Source organism: Syngnathus scovelli, chromosome 19 (genome assembly GCF_024217435.2).
Source record: "Syngnathus scovelli strain Florida chromosome 19, RoL_Ssco_1.2, whole genome shotgun sequence".
Lineage (NCBI taxonomy): Eukaryota > Metazoa > Chordata > Actinopteri > Syngnathiformes > Syngnathidae > Syngnathus > Syngnathus scovelli.
The window spans coordinates 8,494,583-8,508,623 of NC_090865.1; the positions used below are offsets into that span (position 1 = coordinate 8,494,583).

The 14,041-nt window shown below is 37.6% G+C and overlaps 1 protein-coding gene across 1 annotated transcript in view; it reads left to right on the forward strand.

Annotated features, from left to right (window-relative positions):
* The first annotated feature begins 5,806 nt into the window (after positions 1–5,806).
* LOC125987042 (piggyBac transposable element-derived protein 3-like) overlaps positions 5,807–14,041 on the forward strand; it is a 38,440-nt gene continuing 30,205 nt past the window's right edge. Inside the window, exon 1 of the mRNA XM_068648844.1 lies at positions 5,807–13,991. The gene's annotated coding sequence lies outside the window, so the exon portion shown is untranslated. The remainder of the gene's footprint in view (positions 13,992–14,041) is intronic.

The window sequence follows — 14,041 nt, forward strand, 5'->3', positions numbered from 1 at the left end:
AAACGGGTTCAATCGGACAAAAATTGAAAAAGTTAGCGCAAATGTAGGTATTTAGGGCACTTAATGTTGAAATAAGATCACGGTTTGATAAGAGGCACTTCCGATCCAGCTGAGGTCACTTCCGGTTTATTCGCTTCCAGTTTAAAAAGGTGACTTCCGGTTTGATTTGGGGTCACTGCCGGTTTACTTGGGGTCGCTTCCTGTTTACCTAAGGTCATTTCCGGTTTGATTTGGGGCACTTCCGGTTCATTCTGGGTTCAGTGGGGGCACTTCAGGGTCAATCCAAGATGGCCACCACACTGGAAGTGGGGGTGAAGGGGCTTAATATGGTAAGCATAAGGTAAACAAAGTGAATAAAGTTGGAATGGGTTGAATCGGTTGAAAAATGTGGAAAAAAAGAGTAGTAAAATGAAATTGTAGAGAATTTTTGGAAAGTTGTGGAATAGGCAGGCAAAAGATGAACAGTTGAATGTTGGAACGGGTTGAATCGGTTAAAAAATGTAGAAGTGAGAGCAAATGTTGAATCCCCATAGAGAATGAATGGGAATTAAAAGAAAAAGCAATTGCGCCAAAATATTTTGAAATTTGGAACAAAACGAAAAAAACCAGCTTCAGGAGGTTCACTTTTGGGGTTAAAATGTTGAAACGGGTTCAATCGGACAAAAAATGCAAAAGTTAGCGACTAATGTAGCGATTTAGAGCAGTTAATGTTGAAATAAGGTCACTTCCGGTCTATTTGGGTCACTTCCGGTTTGAATAGAGGCACTTCCGGTCTAGCTGAGGTCACTTCCGGTTTATTTGGGGTCACTTCCGGTTTAAAAAGGTCACTTCCGGTTTAAAAAGGTCACTTCCGGTTTGATTTGGGGTCACTTCCGGTTTACTTGAGGTCACTTCCGGTTCATTTGGGGTCACTTCCGGTTTGATTTGGGTCACTTCCGGTCTATTTGGGTCACTTCCGGTTTGATTAGAGGCACTTCCGGTCTAGCTGAGGTCACTTCCGGTTTATTTGGGGTCACTTCCGGTTTAAAAAGGTCACTTCCGGTTTAAAAAGGTCACTTCCGGTTTGATTTGGGGTCACTTCCGGTTTACCTAAGGTCACTTCCTGTTTACCTAAGGTCACTTCCGGTTCGATTTGGGGCACTTCCGGTTCATTCTAGGGTCATTGGGAGCACTTCAGGGTCAATCCAAGATGGCCGCCACACTGGAAGTGGGGGTCAAGGGCTGAATTGTGTAAGCATAGTGGAAGTGGGGGTGAAGGGGGTGAATATGGTAAGGATGAGGTGACCAAAGTGAATAAAGTTGGAATGGGTTGAATCGGTTGAAAAATGTAGAAATTAGAGTAGAAAAACCAAATTTTGTAGAATTTGGTTGAATTTCAAAATTGAAAATTTGGAAATTTTGGTAAGTGGGAAGGTGTGGAATAGGTAGGCAAAAGATGAACAGTTGAAAGTTGGAATGGGTTGAATCGGTTGAAAAACGTAGAAGTTAGAGTAGAAAAACGAAATTTTGGAGAATTTGGTTGAATTTCAAATTTGAAATTTTGGAATTTTTGGTAGGTGAGAAGTTGTGGAATAGGCAGGCAAAAGATGAACAGTTGAAAATTGGAATGGGTTGAATCGGTTGAAAAATGTAGAAACTAGAGGTGAAAAACGAAATTTCGTGAAATTTTGTCGGAATTTTTAACGTGAAAACGTGAAATTTTTGAATTTGGGAATTTTGGGAATGTCGAGAATCATTCCGAATGTGGTTTGAATGTGCTGAATGAGGTGAATTTAAAAGGGGAATGACGTAAATGTGAAATGTAGAATCTGCCATTGAGAATGAATGGGGAAAAATTTGTCGTAAATTCGCGAATTTTGCGAAATCGGAAAATTTTCGGAACGAGAAAAATGGAAGCGCTCATCTCGTGAATATTTGGAATACGTCAAAAGTGGAACGGAGTGAATCGGATGAATTATGTGGAAGAAGAAGCGGGACAAAAAAGTGTGGAGAATAAAATATAATAATAATAATAATAATAATAATAATAATAGAGAATGGTGTAGAATAACATATGTGTGAAGGCCATCGCCTTCACACAATAATAGAGAATGGTGTAGAATAACATATGTGTGAAGGCCATCGCCTTCACACAATAATAGAGAATGGTGTAGAATAACATATGTGTGAAGGCCATCGCCTTCACACAATAATAATAATAGAGAATGGTGTAGAATAACATATGTGTGAAGGCCATCGCCTTCACACAACTAGAAAATGCAATTTCTGGAGAAATTGCGTGTGAAGGCGAAGACTTTGAATCACTTCTTGGGGAATGATGCCGAATGATGTTGAAATGAGTTGAATTTCTTGAGAAATGTGGAAAATAGAAGTGTAATACTAAATTTTTGAGAATATGGTTGAATTTCAAATTTGATTTTTGGAATTTTTGGTAAGTGGAAAGTTGTGGAATAGGCAGGCAAAGGATGAACAGTTGAATGTTGGAACGGGTTGAATCGGTTAAAAAATGTAGAAGTGAGAGCAAATGTTGAATCCCCATAGAGAATGAATGGGAATTAAAAGAAAAAGCAATTGCGCCAAAATATTTTGAAATTTGGAACAAAACGTAAAAAAACAGCTTCAGGAGGTTCACTTTTGGAGTTAAAATGTTGAAATGGGTTCAATCGGACAAAAAAAGCAAAAGTGAGCGCCTAATGTAGCTATTTAGGGCAGTTAATGTTGAAATAAGGTCACTTTGGTGATTTGGGTCACTTCCGGTCTATTTGGGTCACTTCCGGTTTGAGTAGAGGCACTTCCGGTCTAGCCGAGGTAACTTCCGGTTTATTTGGGGTCACTTCCGGTTTAAAACGATCACTTCCGGTTTAAAAAGGTCACTTCCGGTTTGATTTGGGGTCACTTCCGGTTTACCTGGGGTCACTTCCGGTTCATTTAGGGTCACTTCCGGTTTGATTTGGGTCACTTCCGGTCTATTTGAGTCATTTCCGGTTTGAATAGAGGCACTTCCGGTCTAGCTGAGGTCACTTCCGGTTTATTTGGGGTCACTTCCGGTTTAAAAAGGTCACTTCCGGTTTAAAAAGGTCACTTCCGGTTTGATTTGAGGTCACTTCCGGTTTACCTGGGGTCACTTCCGGTTCATTTGGGGTCACTTCCGGTTTGATTTGGGTCACTTCCGGTTTAAAAAGGTCACTTCCGGTTTGATTTGGGGTCACTTCCGGTTTACTTGAGGTCACTTCCGGTTCATTTGGGGTCACTTCCGGTTTGATTTGGGTCACTTCCGGTCTATTTGGGTCACTTCCGGTTTGATTAGAGGCACTTCCGGTCTAGCTGAGGTCACTTCCGGTTTATTTGGGGTCACTTCCGGTTTAAAAAGGTCACTTCCTGTTTAAAAAGGTCACTTCCGGTTTGATTTGGGGTCACTTCCGGTTTACCTGAGGTCACTTCCTGTTTACCTAAGGTCACTTCCGGTTTGATTTGGGGCACTTCCGGTTCATTCTAGGTTCATTGGGAGCACTTCAGGGTCAATCCAAGATGGCCGCCACACTGGAAGTGGGGGTCAAGGGTTGAAATGTGTAAGCATAGTGGAAGTGGGGGTGAAGGGGGTGAATATGGTAAGGATGAGGTGACCAAAGTGAATAGAGTTGGAATGGGTTGAATCGGTTGAAAAATGTAGAAATTAGAGTAGAAAAACCAAATTTTGTAGAATTTGGTTGAATTTCAAAATTGAAAATTTGGAAATTTTGGTAAGTGGGAAGGTGTGGAATAGGTAGGCAAAAGATGAACACTTGAAAGTTGGAATGGGTTGAATCGGTTGAAAAACGTAGAAGTTAGAGTAGAAAAACGAAATTTTGGAGAATTTGGTTGAATTTCAAATTTGAAATTTTGGAATTTTTGATAGGTGAGAAGTTGTGGAATAGGCAGGCAAAAGATGAACAGTTGAAAGTTGGAATGGGTTGAATCGGTTGAAAAATGTAGAAATTAGAGTAGAAAAACGAAATTACGAAGAATTTGGTTGAATTTCAAATTTGAAAATTTGGAATTTTTTGTAAGTGGGAAGTTGTGGAATAGGTAGGCAAAAGATGAACAGTTGGAAGTTGGAACGGGTTGAATCGGTCGAAAAATGTAGAAACTAGAGGTGAAAAACGAAATTTCGTGAAATTTTGTCGGAATTTTTAACGTGAAAACGTGAAATTTTTGAATTTGGGAATTTTGGGAATGTCGAGAATCATTCCGAATGTGGTTTGAATGTGCTGAATGAGGTGAATTTAAAAGGGGAATGACGTAAAAGTGAAATGTCGAATCTGCCATTGAGAATGAATGGGGAAAAATTTGTCGTAAATTCGCGAATTTTGCGAAATCGGAAAATTTTCGGAACGAGAAAAATGGAAGCGCTCATCTCGTGAATATTTGGAATACGTCAAAAGTGGAACGGAGTGAATCGGATGAATTATGTGGAAGAAGAAGCGGGACAAAAAAGTGTGGAGAATAAAATATAATAATAATAATAACTAGAATTTGCAATTCCTGAAGAAATTGCGTGTGAAGGTGAAGAGGTTGAATAAATACTTGGGGAATGTTGCAGAATGATGTTGAAAAGAGTTGAATCGGTTGAAAAATGTAGAAATTACAAGGGAAAAAGGAAATTTGGGAAAATTCGGTGTGAATTTCAAAATTGAAAATTTGGAATTTTGGGTAAGTGGGAAGTTGTGGAATAGGTAGGAAAATGATGAACAGTTGAAAGGTGGAATGGGTTGAATAAGTTGAAAATGTAGAAATTAGAGTAGAAAAACAAAATTGTAGAGAATTTTTGGTAAGTGGGAAGTTGTGGAATAGGAAGGCAAAAGATGAACAGTTGAAAGTTGGAACAAATTGAATCGGTTAAAAATTGTAGAAGTTAGACCAAATCTTGAATCCTAATAGAGAATGAATGGGAATTAAAAGAAAAAAAAATTGCACCAAAAGTTTCTGAAATTTGGAACAAAAGGAAAAAAACGGCTTCAGGAGGTTCACTTTTAGGGTTAAAATGTTGAAATGGGTTTAATCGGGCGAAATTTGCAAAAGTTAGCGCAAATGTAGGTATTTAGGGCACTTAATGTTGAAATATGGTCACTTCCGGTTTGATTTGGGTCACTTCCGGTTTGATTAGAGGCACTTCCGGTCTAGCTGAGGTCACTTCCGGTTTATTTGGGGTCACTTCCGGTTTAAAAAGGTCACTTCCGGTTGAAAAAGGTCACTTCCGGTTTGATTTGGGGTCACTTCCGGTTTGATTTGGGGTCACTTCCGGTTTACCTGAGGTCACTTCCGGTTCATTTGGGGTCAATTCCGGTTTGATTTGGGGCACTTCCAGTTCATTCTGCGTACATTGGGGCACTTCAGGGTCAATCCAAGATGGCCGCCACTCTGGAAGTGGGGGTCAAGGGTTGAATTGTGGAAGTGGGGGTGAAGGGGGTGAATATGGTAAGCATAAGGTGAACAAAGTGAATAAAGTTGGAATTGGTTGAATCGGTTGAAAAATGTAGAAATTAGAAGGGAAAAACTAAATTTTTGGAAAATTTGGTGTCAATTTCAAAATTGAAAATTTGGAAATTTTGCTAAGTGGGAAGGTGTGGAATAGGTAGGCAAAAGATAAACAGTTGAAAGTTGGAACGAGTAAAATCGGCGGAAAAATGTAGAAATTAGAAGTGAAAAACTGAATTTAGCGAAATTTTGCAAAATTTTGTGCAAATTTTAAAAGTGAAAACGTGAAATTTTTGAATTTGGCAAGTTTGGGAATGTCCCCAATGTGATTTGAATGTATTGAAATAAGTGAATTTCAAACTGGAACAACAAAAATGTGAAATGTTGAATCTGCCATTAAGAATGAATGGGGAAAAAATTGCCATAAAATCGTGAATTTTGTGAAAACGGAAAATTTTTTGAACGAAAAAAATGTAAGCACCTATGTCATGAATATTTGGAATAAGTGAAAAGTGGAACGGAGTCAATCGGTTGAAGTATGTGGAAGTAGTTAACGGACAAAAAAGTGAGCGGAATAAGTAGAATAATAATAATAACTAGAATTTGCAATTCCTGAAGAAATTGCGTGTGAAGGTGAAGAGGTTGAATAAATACTTGGGGAATGCTGCAGAATGATGTTGAAAAGAGTTGAATCGGTTGAAAAATGTAGAAATTACAAGGGAAAAAGGAAATTTGGGAAAATTGGGTGTGAATTTCAAAATTGAAAATTTGGAATTTTGGGTAAGTGGGAAGTTGTGAAATAGGTAGGAAAATGATGAACAGTTGAAAGGTGGAATGGGTTGAATAAGTTGAAAATGTAGAAATTAGAGTAGAAAAACAAAATTGTAGAGAATTTTTGGTAAGTGGGAAGTTGTGGAATAGGAAGGCAAAAGAGGAACAGTTGAAAGTTGGAACGAGTTGAATCGGTTAAAAAATGTAGAAGTTAGAGCAAATCTTGAATCCTAATAGAGAATGAATGGGAATTAAAAGAAAAAAAATTGCGCCAAAAGTTTTTGAAATTTGGGACAAAAGGAAAAAAAAGGCTTCAGGAGGTTCACTTTTGGGGTTAAAATGTTGAAACGGGTTTAATCGGGCAAAATTTGCGAAAGTTAGTGCAAATGTATGTATTTAGGGCACTTAATGTAGAAATATGGTCACTTCCGGTTTGATTTGGGTCACTTCCGGTCTATTTGGGTCACTTCCGGTTTGATAAGAGGCACTTCCTGTCTAGCTGAGGTCACTTCCGGTTTAAAAAGGTCACTTCCTGTTTAAAAAGGTCACTTCCGGTTTGATTTGGGGTCACTTCCGGTTTGATTTTGGGTCACTTCCAGTTTACCTAAGGTCACTTCTGGTTTACCTAAGGTCACTTCCGGTTTGATTTGAGATACTTCTGGTTCATTCTGGGTTCATTGGGGGCACTTCAAGGTCAATCCAAGATGGCCGCCACACTGGAAGTGGGGGTCAAGGGGGTGAATATGGTAAGCATAAGGTGAACAAAGTGAATAAAGTTGGAATGGGTTGAATCGGTTCAAAAATGTATAAATTACAGTAGAAAAACAAAATTGCAGAGAATTTTTGGTAAGTGGGAAGTTGTGGAATAGGAAGGCAAAAGATGAACAGTTGAAAGTTGGAACGAGTTGAATTGGTTAAAAAATGTAGAAGTTTGAGCAAATCTTGAATCCTAATAGAGAATGAATGAGAATTAAAAGAAAAAAAATTGCGCCAAGATTTTTGGAAATTTGGAACAAAAGGAAAAAAACGGCTTCAGGAGGTTCACTTTTGGGGTTTAAATGTTGAAACGGGTTTAATCGGCCAAACTTTGTAAAAGTTAGCCCAAATGTAGGTATTTAAGGGACCTAATGTTGAAATATGGTCACTTCCGGTTAGATTTGGGTCACTTCCGGTCTATTTGGGTCACTTCCGGTTTGATTAGAGGCACTTCCGGTCTACCTGAGGTCACTTCCGGTTTATTTGTGGTCACTTCCGGTGTAAAAAGGTCACTTCCGGTTTAAAAAGGTCACTTCCGGTTTGATTTGGGGTCACTTCCGGTTTACCTGAGGTCACTTCCGGTTCATTTGGGGTCACTTCCGGTTTGATTTGGGTCACTTCCAGTCTATTTAGGTCACTTCCGGTTTGATTAGAGGCACTTCCGGTCTATTTAGGTCACTTCCGGTTTGATTAGAGGCACTTCCGGTCTAGCTGAGGTCACTTCCGGTTTATTTGGGGTCACTTCCGGTTTAAAAAGGTCACTTCCGGTTTGATTTGGGGTCACTTCCGGTTTGATTTGGGGTCACTTCCGGTTTACCTGAGGTCACTTCCGGTTCATTTGGGGTCAATTCCGGTTTGATTTGGGGCACTTCCAGTTCATTCCGGGTTCATTGGGGCACTTCAGGGTCAATCCAAGATGGCCGCCACTCTGGAAGTGGGGGTCAAGGGTTGAATTGTGGAAGTGGGGGTGAAGGGGGTGAATATGGTAAGCATAAGGTGAACAAAGTGAATAAAGTTGGAATGGGTTGAATCGGTTGAAAAATGTAGAAATTAGAAGGGAAAAACTAAATTTTGGGAAAATTTGGTGTGAATTTCAAAATTGAAAATTTGGAAATTTTGCTAAGTGGGAAGGTGTGGAATAGGTAGGCAAAAGATGAACAGTTGAAAGTTGGAACGAGTTGAATCGGTGGAAAAATGTAGAAACTAGAAGTGAAAAACTAAATTTTGTGAAATTTTGCAAAATTTTGTGCAAATTTTAAAAGTGAAAACGTGAAATTTTTGAATTTGGCAAGTTTGGGAATGTCCCCAATGTGATTTGAATGTGTTGAAATAAGTGAATTTCAAACTGGAACAACAAAAATGTGAAATGTTGAATCTGCCATTAAGAATGAATGGGGAAAAAAATGCCACAAAATCGTGAATTTTGTGAAAACGGAAAATTTTTCGAACAAAAAAAATGTAAGCAGCCGTGTCATGAATATTTGGAATAAGTGAAAAGTGGAACGGAGTGAATCGGTTGAAGTATGTGGAAGGAGTTAAGCGTCAAAAAAGTGAGCGGAATAAGTAGAATAATAATAATAATAATAATAATAATAATAAAGGACAGCAATAACAATAGTGTGAAGGTCTTCACCTTCACACTAATAAAGGACAGCAATAACAATAGTGTGAAGGTCTTCACCTTCACACTAACTAGAAAATGCAATTTCTGGAGAAATTGCGTGTGAAGGCGAAGACTTTGAATCACTTCTTGGGGAATGCTGGCGAATTATGCTGAAACAAGTTGAATTACTTGAGAAATGTAGAAAATAGAGGTGAAAAACGGAATTTTGGAGAATTTGGTGGAATTTCAGAATTTTGGAGAATTTGGTTGAGTTTAAAATCTTAAAATGTGGAATTTATGGCAAGTGGAAATTTGGGGAATAGGTAGGAAAAAGATGAAGAGTTGAAAGTTGGAATGAGTTGAATCGGTTGAACAATGTGAAAATTAGAGTAGAAAAACACATTTTTTGGAGAATTTGGTTGAATTTCAAATTTCAAAATTTGGAATTTTTTGTAAGGGGAAGTTGTGGAATAGGTAAGCACAAGATGAAGAGTTGAAAGTTGGAATGGGTTGAATCGGTAGAGAAATGTAGAAATGAGAGTAGAAAAACGAAATTTTGGAGAATTTGGTTGAATTTCAAATTTGGGATTTTTGGTAAGTGGCAAGTTGTGTAATACGTAGGCAAAAGATGAACAGTTGAAAGTTGGAATGGGTTGAATCGGTTGAAAAATGTACAAATTAGAGTCGAAAAACGAAATTTTGCAGAATTTGGTTGAATTTCAAATTTGGAATTTTTGGTAAGTGGGAAGTTGTGAAATAGGTAAGCAAAAGATGAAAAGTTGAAAGTTGGAATGGATTGAATTGGTTGCACAATGTAAAGATTAGAGTAGAAAAACAAAATGTTTGAGAATTTGTTTGAATTTCAAATTTTTAATTTTTGGTAAGTGGGAAATTGTGGAATAGGTAGGCAAAAGATGAAGAGTTTAAAGTTGGAATGGGTTGAATCGGTTGAACAATGTAGAAATTACAGTAGAAAAACGAAATTTTGGAGATTTTGGTTGAATTTCAAATTTGGAATTTTTGGTAAGTCGGAAGTTGTGGAATAGGTAGGCCAAAGATGAAGAGTTGAAAGTTGGAATGGGTTGAATCGGTTGAACAATGTAGAAATTAGAGTAGAAAAACAAAATGTTGGAGAATTTGGTTGAATTTCAAATATGGAATTTTTGGTAAGTGGGAAGTTGTGGAATAGGTAGGCAAAAGATGAAGAGTTGAAAGTTGGAATGGGTTGAATCGGTTGAACAATGTAGAAATTAGATTAGAAAAATGAAATTTTGGAGAATTTGGTTGAATTTCAAATTTGGAATTTTTGGTAAACGGGAAGTTGTGGAATAGGTAGGCAAAACATGAACAGTTGAAAGTTGGAATGAGTTGAATCGGTTAAAAAATGTAGAAATTAGAGTAGAAAAACAACATTTTTGAGAATTTGGTTGAATTCCAAATTTGGAATTTTTGGTAAGTCGGAAGTTGTGGAATAGGTAGGCAAAAGTTGAAGAGTTGAAAGTTGGAATGGGTTGAATCGGTTGAACAATGTAGAAATTAGAGTAGAAAAACAAAATGTTGGAGAATTTGGTTGAATTTCAAATATGGAATTTTTTGGTAAGTGGGAAGTTGTGGAATAGGTAGGCAAAAGATGAAGAGTTGAAAGTTGGAATGGGTTGAATCGGTTGAACAATGTAGAAATTAGATTAGAAAAACGAAATTTTGGAGAATTTGGTTGAATTTCAAATTTGGAATTTTTGGTAAACGGGAAGTTGTGGAATAGGTAGGCAAAACATGAACAGTTGAAAGTTGGAATGAGTTGAATCGGTTAAAAAATGTAGAAATTAGAGTAGAAAAACAAAATGTTGGAGAATTTGGTTGAATTTCAAATATGGAATTTTTGGTAAGTGGGAAGTTGTGGAATAGGTAGGCAAAACATGAACATTTGAAAGTTGGAATGAGTTGAATCGGTTGAAAAATGTAGAAATTAGAGTAGAAAAACAAAATTTTTGAGAATTTGGTTGAATTCCAAATTTGAAAATTTGGAATTTTTCATAAGTTGGAAGTTGTGGAATAGTTAGAAAAAGATGAACAGTTGAAAGTTGGAATGGGTTGAATCGGTTGAAAAACGTAAAAGTTAGAGTGGAAAAACGAAATTTTGGAGAATTTGGTTGAATTTCAAATTTGGAATTTTTGGTAAGTGGGAAGTTGTGGAATAGGTAGGCAAAAGATGAACAGTTGAAAGTTGGAATGAGTTGAATCGGTTGAACAATGTAGAAAAAAGTGGAATGATGTAAATGTGAAATGTCGAATCTGCCATTAAGAATGAATGGGGAAAAATTTGTCGTAAGTTCGCGAATTTTGCGAAATCGGAAAATTTTCGGAACGAGAAAAATGGAAGCGCTCATCTCGTGAATATTTGGAACACGTCAAAAGTGGAACGGAGTGAATCGGATGAATTATGTGGAAGAAGAAGCGGGACAAAAAAGTGTGGAGAATAAAATATAATAATAATAATAATAACTAGAAAATGCAATTTCTGGAGAAATTGCGTGTGAAGGCGAAGACTTTGAATCACTTCTTGGGGAATGATGCCGAATGATGTTGAAATGAGTTGAATTTCTTGAGAAATGTGGAAAATAGAAGTGTAATACTAAATTTTTGAGAATATGGTTGAATTTCCAATTTGATTTTTGGAATTTTTGGTAAGTGGAAAGTTGTGGAATAGGCAGGCAAAGGATGAACAGTTGAATGTTGGAACGGGTTGAATCGGTTAAAAAATGTAGAAGTGAGAGCAAATGTTGAATCCCCATAGAGAATGAATGGGAATTAAAAGAAAAAGCAATTGCGCCAAAATATTTTGAAATTTGGAACAAAACGTAAAAAAACAGCTTCAGGAGGTTCACTTTTGGGGTTAAAATGTTGAAACGGGTTCAATCGGACAAAAAATGCAAAAGTTAGCGCCTAATGTAGCTATTTATGGCAGTTAATGTTGAAATAAGTTCACTTCCGGGTTGATTTGGGTCACTTCCGGTCCATTTGGGTCACTTCCGGTCTGATTAGAGGCACTTCCGGTCCAGCTGAGGTCACTTCCGGTTTATTTGGGGTCACTTCCGGTTTAAAAAGGTCACTTCCGGTTTAAAAAGGTCACTTCCGGTTTGATTTGGGGTCACTTCCGGTTTACCTGAGGTCACTTCCTGTTTACCTAAGGTCACTTCCGGTTTGATTTGGGCCACTTCCGGTTCATTCTAGGTTCATTGGGAGCACTTCAGGGTCAATCCAAGATGGCCGCCACACTGGAAGTGGGGGTCAAGGGTTGAATTTTGTAAGCATAGTGGAAGTGGGGGTGAAGGGGGTGAATATGGTAAGGATGAGGTGACCAAAGTGAATAAAGTTGGAATGGGTTGAATCGGTTGAAAAATGTAGAAATTAGAGTAGAAAAACCAAATTTTGTAGAATTTGGTTGAATTTCAAAATTGAAAATTTGGAAATTTTGGTAAGTGGGAAGGTGTGGAATAGGTAGGCAAAAGATGAACAGTTGAAAGTTGGAATGGGTTGAATCGGTTGAAAAACGTAGAAGTTAGAGTAGAAAAACGAAATTTTGGAGAATTCGGTTGAATTTCAAATTTGAAATTTTGGAATTTTTGATAGGTGAGAAGTTGTGGAATAGGCAGGCAAAAGATGAACAGTTGAAAGTTGGAATGGGTTGAATCGGTTGAAAAATGTAGAAATTAGAGTAGAAAAACGAAATTACGAAGAATTTGGTTGAATTTCAAATTTGAAAATTTGGAATTTTTTTGTAAGTGGGAAGTTGTGGAATAGGTAGGCAAAAGATGAACAGTTGGAAGTTGGAACGGGTTGAATCGGTCGAAAAATGTAGAAATTAGAGGTGAAAAACGAAATTTCGTGAAATTTTGTCGGAATTTTTAACGTGAAAACGTGAAATTTTTGAATTTGGGAATTTTGGGAATGTCGAGAATCATTCCGAATGTGGTTTGAATGTGCTGAATGAGGTGAATTTAAAAGGGGAATGACGTAAATGTGAAATGTCGAATCTGCCATTGAGAATGAATGGGGAAAAATTTGTCGTAAATTCGCGAATTTTGCGAAATCGGAAAATTTTCGGAACGAGAAAAATGGAAGCGCTCATCTCGTGAATATTTGGAATACATCAAAAGTGGAACGGAGTGAATCGGATGAACTATGTGGAAGAAGAAGCGGGACAAAAAAGTGTGGAGAATAAAATAGAAGAATAATAATAACTAGAAAATGCAATTTCTGGAGAAATTGCGTGTGAAGGCGAAGACTTTGAATCACTTCTTGGGGAATGATGCCGAATGATGTTGAAATGAGTTGAATTTCTTGAGAAATGTGGAAAATAGAAGTGTAATACTAAATTTTTGAGAATATGGTTGAATTTCAAATTTGATTTTTGGAATTTTTGGTAAGTGGAAAGTTGTGGAATAGGCAGGCAAAGGATGAACAGTTGAATGTTGGAACGGGTTGAATCGGTTAAAAAATGTAGAAGTGAGAGCAAATGTTGAATCCCCATAGAGAATGAATGGGAATTAAAAGAAAAAGCAATTGCGCCAAAATATTTTGAAATTTGGAACAAAACGTAAAAAAACAGCTTCAGGAGGTTCACTTTTGGGGTTAAAATGTTGAAACGGGTTCAATCGGACAAAAAATGCAAAAGTTAGCGCCTAATGTAGCTATTTATGGCAGTTAATGTTGAAATAAGTTCACTTCCGGGTTGATTTGGGTCACTTCCGGTCTATTTGGGTCACTTCCGGTCTGATTAGAGGCACTTCCGGTCCAGCTGAGGTCACTTCCGGTTTATTTGGGGTCACTTCCGGTTTAAAAAGGTCACTTCCGGTTTAAAAAGGTCACTTCCGGTTTGATTTGGGGTCACTTCCGGTTTACCTGAGGTCACTTCCTGTTTACCTAAGGTCACTTCCGGTTCGATTTGGGGCACTTCCGGTTCATTCTAGGTTCATTGGGAGCACTTCAGGGTCAATCCAAGATGGCCGCCACACTGGAAGTGGGGGTCAAGGGTTGAATTTTGTAAGCATAGTGGAAGTGGGGGTGAAGGTGGTGAATATGGTAAGGATGAGGTGACCAAAGTGAATAAAGTTGGAATGGGTTGAATCGGTTGAAAAATGTAGAAATTAGAGTAGAAAAACCAAATTTTGTAGAATTTGGTTGAATTTCAAAATTGAAAATTTGGAAATTTTGGTAAGTGGGAAGGTGTGGAATAGGTAGGCAAAAGATGAACAGTTGAAAGTTGGAATGGGTTGAATCGGTTGAAAAACGTAGAAGTTAGAGTAGAAAAACGAAATTTTGGAGAATTTGGTTGAATTTCAAATTTGAAATTTTGGAATTTTTGGTAGGTGAGAAGTTGTGGAATAGGCAGGCAAAAGATGAACAGGTGAAAGTTGGAATGGGTTGAATCGGTTGAAAAATGTAGAAGTTTGTAGA